Raw genomic sequence first — 9,978 nt, forward strand, 5'->3', positions numbered from 1 at the left:
TATTTAGTTGAATTAATAGAACTACTAAGTGTTTAATGTTTCACCTATATATTAACATATGTTAGATATTAATGTCAAATGTTAGATGAATTAGATAAAAATTATATGTTAGATATATATTTAATTTAGTTATATGAGATTTAATTATCTAATTAACATTTTATTATATAGAACTAGCTACCTTATTTTTAGTAAGAAAAATAATAGAACTAGTTTAGTTAAATTAGTTGAATTAATTAGTTGAACTAGTTAGTTGAATTAGTTGAGCTACTTTATTTAGGTATATTTTTCGTAAGTGCTTAGTTGAATTAATTAGTTGAATTAACAGAATTAGTTGAATTAATAGAACTAATAAGTGTTTAATGTTTCACCTATGAACATAGGAATGTCGTCTGACGACGAACACGATTTCATTATGTGCGAATACTGCGAAGATCAGCGCGGCCTGTGCGGCGGAAATTTTCTAGTTGATGATAGACGTTTCAGCATCAAGCTGGATGAGAACTTCGAAGTGGATACAGTAAGTCACAACGACAAGTCTTTTTTTCGTAATTAAGCATGACTTATGCTTCATTTGCTTCAACTTTTAATTTTAATTTTTCACTATTCTACTAGCGTATCCCCTGCCATGCAAGAATTTTTGTCTTGGATAAGATAGGTTTCAGGATGACCGAGCATGGTTATACCTTCAACATCAAATTATACAATGCAGACACATACACCTATTTTGAATGCAAAACTTGGCAAGCACTATGCAAGGCTTATGCATTTGAGCCTGATATAGTTATCACCTTTGATATTCGTCTGGAAGATGATATTGAAGGTAGTAGAGACATCTGGGTCAATGTGCAGACGCCTCCAGTTCTACCATTATGTGAGTTTCTCAACCATATTTATGTCTTCGATATTATTTATTCAAAAAGAGTTGACAAGTAATTTATATTGACAGCTTATTTCCAATCAAGCAAACATGTCCGACACTTGATAGACATGACCGTCCACTGTCCCGGGGCTGAACTAAACTGCGAGGAGACAAGTCATTATGTTTCATGGCTTGAGGATCTTGATGCTGTCAAGACAAATTTTTTTCCCGCACTTAGAAATGTTAGTACTCAAAACGTGCGACCAATAGTGTTCGTACTGAACTACAGTCACATATATTTAGGAAAGATGGTAAGATTTCTACCATTTCTCCTCAGTGCATCTTTTGCATACATTATTTTTTAAGCTAAACTTCATTGCTAAGTATGTTACTATACGATGTTCTTCAATAGGGACTCCCGATGAATGTTGCGCCTGATTGGATCGAGACTAAAGGTACCATGAATATTGTTAGCTTACAGCCAAGATATCCTACAATGCACTTTAGTGCATTTAGGATTTCTAATAGCGAGGAATGCTTAATAGTAAAAGACTGGAGCAAAATTGTGAATGATCGCAGAGAAGTACTAGGGGGCAGCAATCAGAAGTGCAACCCACGATTAGGAGACAGGTTCATCTGCATGCTCCAATATGATGAATCAGGAAATCTATACATGTTCTATGCTATTTTACCTGAGAGAGAGCAGCAGGAGTGATTAGCTAGTTCATGCTCTTAGTACTTATCCTCTCATGTCCGTGTTCTTTGTCTTGAACTTAATCTCAAAGAGTGATTTGCTTTTGTGGTGTTATGAACGCTTATAATATCATTACCATGTTGAACTCAATGATATCTTGGCTTCTGGTACAAGTGAATGTTTTTTCTTTAAGCTAGTGTTGGTGGTGATTAGATAGCGGTAATGACTATATGATGATTAAGTAATGACTACTATTATATGATGATTTTTAGCTAGCTCTGAAAACTGTTGTTGGTGATGATATATATGATGCAAGAGTTTTTATATTAATATGATGCTGCTGCTGCTGCTGATGATGAGTTATTATATCATTTATGAAAGAAACCACAGATTAGTTTCAACTGGATGGATTCTAGCTAAGTGATCAAGTATATGCCATATCCATATTACCTTGATCACTTAATTAGGTGATCAAGTATATATAATATGGATATGGCATATACTTGATGACTTTGCTAGGATCCACATGCATCCCAGTCAAACTAATCTGTGGTACTTTCACCTAATGATTTAACAACTCATTATAATGTAAAACAATCACTAAATTAAATTGAAAACACAAAATTAAAGTAAAAATAAAAAATAAAACCAAAACACACCCAAACATTTAGTACCGGTTGGTGTTACCAACCGGTACTAATGTCCTACGCGCCCCCGGAGTTGGCTCGTGCCACGTGGTTGCCCTTTAGCACCGGTTCATGCTGAACTGGTACTAAAGGGGGGGGGGCTTTAGTGCCGGTTACCGAACCGGCACTAAAGGGCCTTATGAACCGGTGCTATTGCCCTGTTCTGCACTAGTGATCATTCTTGAACCCGTATGGTCCGCACGCTTAACGTTCTTTGATGATATAGTATTATATGAGTTATGTATGTTGGTGACCGAGTGTTGTTCGGAGTCCTGGATGAGATCATAGACATGAGAGGAGCTTCAGAATGGTCTGGAGGTAAATATTGATATATAGGATGATGGCTGGGCCAAGGGGTAAGGCCCACGGGGGTTTAGGTCGGTGCAAAAGGAAGTTTTGCGGAGGTTGGGGACCAGACGCCATGGACCCTGGCATCCGGCCCTGGGCCAGACGCCGAGGACAATGGCGTCTGGTGCTAGAATCCGTGAAGGACTCTTCCTTGCATTCCAAACCGACTTTGGGGAGGCCCTCTCCCCAAGTAACAACCCCAAGGCTCAACATATAAATAGAGGAGCAGGGCTAGCCCCTAGAACATAAGTTTTTGAGCCTCCTCTAGTTGGTCCTAGTTGACTAATTGGAGATAGCCCTAGCTACCTCTAATCCTCATAATAAGAAGCCCCGTGTGGTTCTAATCTCCTCTCTCTAGTTCATCCTCCGCTCTAAATCCGTTGTGCTTGGCGAAGCCCTGCGGAAATAGTTTCACCACCACCGTCACTACGCCATCATGCTGCCGGAAATCATCTACTACTTCGCCCCTCTTGCTAGATCAAGAAGGTAAGGACGTCTCGAGCTGAACATGTGCTGAACGCGGGGGTGCCGTACGTTCGGTGCTTGATTGAAATGGATTGTGAAGGTGTATGACTACATCAACCACGTTGATAAATGCTTCGGCTTAGCGATCTACAAGGGTATGTAGATGCTCTCCCCCTATCATAGCTATACATATCCATGGATAGATCTTGCGTGTGCGTAGATTTTTTCCATGCAACGTTTCCCAACAGTGGCATCATGAGCCAGTTCTATGCGTAGATGATATGCATGAATATAACACAAAGGAGTTGTGGGCGGTGATGTTCATATTGCTTACCACCTATGTCTTATTTTGATTTGGCGGTATTGTGGGATGGAGCGGCTCAGACCAACCTTACATGTCCACGTACATGAGACCGGTTCCACTGACTAACATGCAACTTGTTTTGCATAAAGGTGGCTAGCGGGTGTCTGTTTCTCCCACTTTAGTTGAATCTAATTTGACTACGGCGGTCCTTGCAGAAGGTTAAATAGAAACTTGATAATCACCGTTTTGGTTTTGCGTAGGTAAGAATGGTTCTTGCTAGTTGCCCGTAGTAGCCACACAAAACTTGAAACCACAAAGTAGAGGACGTCTAACTTGTTTTTGTAGGGCATGTTGTGATGTGATATGGTCAAGACGTGATATGATATATGTTGATGTATGAGATGATCATGTTTTGTAATCATGACTTGCATGTCGATGAATACGACAACCGGCAGGAGCCTTAGGGTTGTCTTTAATTATTGTATGCATGCGTGTCAATCACTAAGCGCCATGTAATTGCTTTACTTTATCACTATGTGTTAGCAATAGTTGTAGAAGCAATAGTTGGCGAGACGACCCTGACGCAACAATGGAGATCAAGGTATCGCACCGGTGATGATGGAGATCATGCCGTTGCTTTGGAGATGAAGATCAAAATCACAAGATGATGATGGCCATATCATGTCACATATTTTGATTGCACGTGATGTTTATCCTTTATGCATTTTATTTTGCTTAGAACGATGGTACCATTATAAGACAATCCCTTCACTTAGTTTCAAGATAAGAAGTGTTCTCCCCGAGTATGCACTGTTGCTAAAGTTCGTCGTTTCGAAGCACCTCGTCATGATCGGGTGTGATAGATTCTACGTTCACATATAACGGGTGTAAGCCAGTTTTGCACATGCATAATACTTGGGTTAAACTTGACGAGCCTAGCATGTACAGACATGGTCTTGGAACTCTGGAGACCGAAAGGTCGAACGTGAGTCATATAGTAGATATGATCTACATGGAGATGTTCACCATTGAAGACTACCCCATCTCACGTGATGATCAGGCATGAGTCAGTTGATTTGCATCATGTATCACTTAGACAACTTGAGGGATGTTGATTTAAGTGGGAGTTCATTAGTAATTTGATTATTCAAACTAAAATTTATCATGAACTTAGTCCTAATAGTTTTTGCAAAACTATGTTGTAGATCAATGGCCCGTGCTACCGTTCCCTTGAATTTTAATGCGTTCCTAGAGAAAGCTAAGTTGAAAGATGATGCTGATGGACAAGAACCATCCGTTAGCATAACATATGATCATTCAGTTTATTGCTACTGCTTTCTTAAATGTCAAATACATGTTCCTTCGACCATGAGATCATGCAACTCCCAGACTCTGGAGGAATGCCTTGTGTGTATCAAACGTCACTTCATAACTGGTTGATCATAAAGGTGCTCTACAGGTATCTCCGAAGGTGTTTGTTGAGTTGGCATGGATCAAGATTGAGATTTGTCATTCCGTATGACGGAAAGGTATCTCTGGGCCCTCTCGGTAATACAACATCACAAGAAGCTTGCAAGCAAAGTGACAAAGGAGTTAGTTACAAGATGATGTAGTCCCTCCATTTTTATTTAATCTACATATTAGAGTTGACTGAAGTCAAACTTTGTAAAGTTTGACCAAGTTTATAGAAAAGAATATAAATATTTACCCTAACAAATCTATATGATGTGAAAGTACGTTCAATAATGAATATAATGATATTGATTTGTTATTGTACATGTTAATATTTTTGACTATAAACTTCATCATAGTTTATAAAGTTTGACTTTGACCAAAACTAATATGTGGAGTAAATAAAAATAGAGGGAGTATTACAGAACGAGTAAAGAGACTTACCGGTAACGAGATTGAACTAGGTATGGAGATACCGACGATCGAATCCCGGGTAAGTAACATACCAACGGAGGGGTGTGGAAACAAAACAACAAGACCTCCAGGAAAATTAGTAACGACCAGGCCACCAGCATCACTGGTCACTGAGACAAGGTCTTCAGCCAAGTTACCGACACCACCTCGGCCGCACATCAACTCACAATGGTGCCGGCAAGTCCACCAACCACCACCACCACACACCAACCAGACGACCAAGGAGCATTGAGCAACCACCGCAGCCAACTGCACCTCGCAGAGGCGACCACCTGCCACTCAGCAACTCCACCCAATCCATTAGCAGTTGACCAGAATGAGGGCCACCGGACACAGCACGATCCATCATATCCCGCCGGGCACCATGCTGGCAAGGGGACAGAGGATTGTCGCATGAGGCCAAGAACCACCACGGTTCCCGGCCGTAGCCCTACACCAGAGGTGCCACCGTGCGCCATGCACGTCACGCGCCTGCAGGAAGCCGGAGCCGCCAGATCCATCGGAGGCCGAGGGAGCCCGACCCATGATAGTCGCCTCCCCATTTTCCCTTGCACCACCGCACCACAGGGTTGTGGGAGGAAAGCGAGCTATAGATCATGAGAGTGTATGGTAGTTCAAGTATTAATAAGGTACTATTTCTTAGTAACTACAAGTCCGTCCCAAAATAAGTGTCTCAAGTATAAGTCTCAAGTTTAGTACAACTTTTAGTATACTTGAGGCACTTATTTTGAGATGGAGGCAGTAGTAGCAAATATCCATGTTAGCTATTTGGTTAACTATAGGTGACGTGACAACTCATATAACCGGTTGTTGGCTACAAGTTAATAAAAGAAGCAATCTATGATACTCCCTACATCCATATATAAAGGGCCTAATTCGTTTTTAAGATTTCCTTTGCTATTGATAAGATTAATAGTATATGAGATGTATAATGTGGAAATTATATCATTATAAGCTTCTTTCACGTACGAATTTAACGGTATGCTTTGTGTAACTTGCATGTCATATATTATTGCTCTAACATGTGGTCAAAATTAGTCTCAAAAAATGTATTAGGCCCAATATAGATGGATAGAAGGAGTACTACTTATGTGATATTTTGCACTAGAAATATGGTAACATAGACTACTGTCGTATGCATGACACTAGCCCAAGTTACTCCACACTATAATCAACCTTAGAGTAACTCCAACGCGCAGACCCAAACGGATGCACGCTTTGTCCGCTTTTCGTCCGTTTGGGTCGGCCAGGCGGACGTGCGCATCCGCTTTTTTATTTGGGCCCGCAGGTGCGCCCAATGAGAGCCGACCCATTTTTTCTGAAGTGGCCAAAACTGACTTAATTAAGCATAATCATACATAAATAGCCGGTCAAACGCAGGCCAAAGTCCACTTAGACATAACTAAAAATTTAAAAACTATAATAAGCGCCCACACGCTGTCCTAGTAGACCGCCTTGCCCTTTCCCTTGCCGTCTTCGTGGCCGCCTGTGAGGTCAATGAAGATGGGGGGCGACCCAGCCCAACCGAACGCGTCTTGATAGGCCGCCAGGGCAGCCTTCTCCGACGTCTGTTGCGGTGATGGCATTGCGGCGAGGCGGGCGCGCTCCTCCTCCTCACGCCGCAACGCCTCCTCCTCCCAGCACAGCTGCTGCTTACGGCGTGCCTGCTGCTCGGTATCGGCCCCCTCCTTCGTGATCCAATGCGCCTTCCAGCGCTCAAGATTATCTGCCTCCTCTTCCGGCGTGGAGGCGAAGTAGTAGGGAGGCGCGCTCACCCACTCGCAGAGATGGCCGTTCCACGAATAGGACTCCTCCAGCCAAGTGGGGGGCGGTGGTGACCGCTTCCGCTTGGGCGTTGGCTCGAGCTCTGGCTCCAGCTCGGCCTTGGGCTCGACGAGGGGCGGCGCCGGCGGCGTTGACGACACAAACAACACTGCGTGGACGAAGTCCCCCGCCGCTGACAGAGCAAGGGCTTGCTCCGCCCCATCCCAACGGGCGTCCTCCTCGAGCCGATTCGCCTCCAGCGCGTGCTGCAGAGCCTCCTCGAGGGCGTCTTGGTACTCAGCCTCCGCATGCTCTTCCTCCGGCTTTACTCGCAGGGGTGGCGGTGGAACTTCGTGGTCGATGTGGGCGCCGAGCTGGCGCTCCTCCCAGTGCTCTAGCGCAAACGAGCGCTCCCAGTTGGGAGAGTCTATCGCGTATGCACGCATGGCGCGCTGCTCCGGCTTAAGGAGCTCGCGCCGCCGGGAAACCTCCTCCGTGTGCGCCTGCGCAGACCGCGGCGCTGTCGGTATGAGGATGCATTGCGGGTCCAGATGCCATCTATGCGGCAAGTTCACATCTGGATACGCCAGGGGCTGGCGGTATTCCCAATGCCACCACGCTTGGTGGACTGAGATGTACAGCCGCTCCCGCTCCCGCGGTGGCGTGCCGCGTCTAGCCGGCGACGGTGAAGGAGGGAGCCCGCGGGAAGAGCTCGCTTCGGCGCCGAATCTCCCCTTCTTCCCTCCCTTCCCGCTGAAGATTCCCATGGCTTTGCTAGGGTTTGGTGCTGGCTGGCTGGCCAGGGTTTCCTGGTCGCCCGCGAGGGAGCAAAGGTGTGCGGATGTGGTCAGGGGAGTGGATGAGGCCGGTCCCGCCACATGCATCCATTAAAAAGGACGGACACACGATCCTTCCACACACTACCAGGCGGGCGCTCGGTAGGTGGCCGCTTGAATTATGACAGCTGGGATGGTTAGGCGACTGACATGTGGGGCCGCGTCGGACAGCGAGGGGATGCGTGGCGCGTCCCCTTCCGACGCATTTCAGCCGTAAATTCGGGCCAGAAATGGGTCCGGACGGACGCCAAGCGGACAGGTTTTGGGAATTGGTCCGCGCATCGGGCCATTATTTTTGTCCGCGGCGACCCAAACGAACGTGGGTGGACGAAATGGGTCGCCCGGTTGGAGTTGCTCTTATACTGCGCGAAAATTTCAGTCATTAGGCTTAGGGAGTTATAACTGATTTTGAAAAAGGGGTTGGAGATGTTCCAAGATGAAAAAAAAGCAGGTCGCATGCAAAAGTTAAGTCATTTAAACTAAATACAACCCTTTCCCCCAACATGTTCACTATTTTTTGATTTTTTTTGCAGTAATACTTTTGTCTAACATTAAAACTGCATCTCTGCTAGTTTTACATTCATCGAACAACCATCCCTAATGCTAAGGCCGCGTTCGGATTCCCTCCGCTCCGTGCCAGAGCGGAGCGGCAATCTAGCTGATTAAACCTATAATTTGCAGAGTTGCTTAAAGCCCGCTCCGCGCGCTCCGCTCCGCGGATGACTACCGAATGCGGCCTAAGTTTTCCTGTTTTTTTTTTTTGCATATGCAGACAATGGTATCAACTAGCAGAAAACTGTGATAAAATATAAAAACAAAGTACCTATTGTTTAGCGCACGGATGCCTTTCTAGCAGATGGAAAGGGACGAAAGGCTTATTCCGGTGGTTAAGTCACCCGTTGCCTTTTTTCTCCTCGCTCCCTTCGCAAAGAGAAGCACTAAAGTATCTATAGTTTGTCACCGTAGCAGCAGCGCAGCGTCGTGGTGCCGTCCTTTTATCCCCTTCACTTTGGTGTGGGTGCATATGCATAATGACCATGTAAAGACTCAATTAATCATGATGAGCCGGCACTTGGTTTAATAAAAGTGTGTTACCGAGGCAAAGAGGTTTTCCAGGTAAGGCCTACTACTGCGCAGCCTGCGGCTGTCTATGGCAAAAATTCGATCGTGCGCGAATGCACATCTTCTATTTTCAAATGGTTATAAATAATGATGTGTGTATGGCGCATCTAGATATGACATATTTATGTCACATTTTAGTTTTGTTTGTGGCCTTTTCTTTTGTTTTATCCGTTGTTGTGTTTATTTTTGTACTTCGCTTGTGAGATCTGCTGGTTGATTCCTTCTCGACAGTAGTGGAGCAGAGTTGCATACAACCCCGTAGCATATGATGGCGAACCATAGCTCTATATAAGAAGAGAATTACAAGTACAAGACAACTAACACTCGCTACGAACAACGAGCGTGGCACCAACTTCACATCCGGCTAGTCCAAAGACAACCACCAACGACAACACAACTGCAAAGCAAAAGAGCCTGCCCAACACCGAAAACCTCGCCGCATCTCGACCGACGTAGGTCACCACCGAAGAGCAGCAGCTTCAGCCAAGCATTTCTTGTCAACGCACCACCCCCCATTAATGCCTAAAGGAGATGGCAAAAGGATGGCAGGACTCATCTGACCCGAGGAAGGCGTCGTCTTGGAATCACCAACGGCGATTGTACATAGCACCGGAGTGAACGATCATGGGTAGCGGCAAACACCGGAGGAGCACAACATGGGACATCTAGACCATGTCTCCTGGCACGATGCACCCAACAGAGGGACGACATTGAAGACGCTGCCATCGTGCCGATCAATCACCGAATCAAGGCTTTTGCCCAGAGATAATTGCCAACACCAAGCGAGCGAGGGAGATGGCGATACACTCGGCGACACCTCCAAGGAGGGAAACGACACCCACGGGTGCCGTCGCTGCCGGCCAGCCAAAACTGGACATGATATTCATCTGTAATGCTATGCCTCTCCACACCTCTAGGTATAGGCAGCTGTCGGATTTCGGGTTCCGGCAAAACCCTTGAGGTTCGAACTC

Source organism: Triticum dicoccoides, chromosome 2A, assembly GCF_002162155.2.
Source record: "Triticum dicoccoides isolate Atlit2015 ecotype Zavitan chromosome 2A, WEW_v2.0, whole genome shotgun sequence".
In the NCBI taxonomy this organism is placed as follows: domain Eukaryota; kingdom Viridiplantae; phylum Streptophyta; class Magnoliopsida; order Poales; family Poaceae; genus Triticum; species Triticum dicoccoides.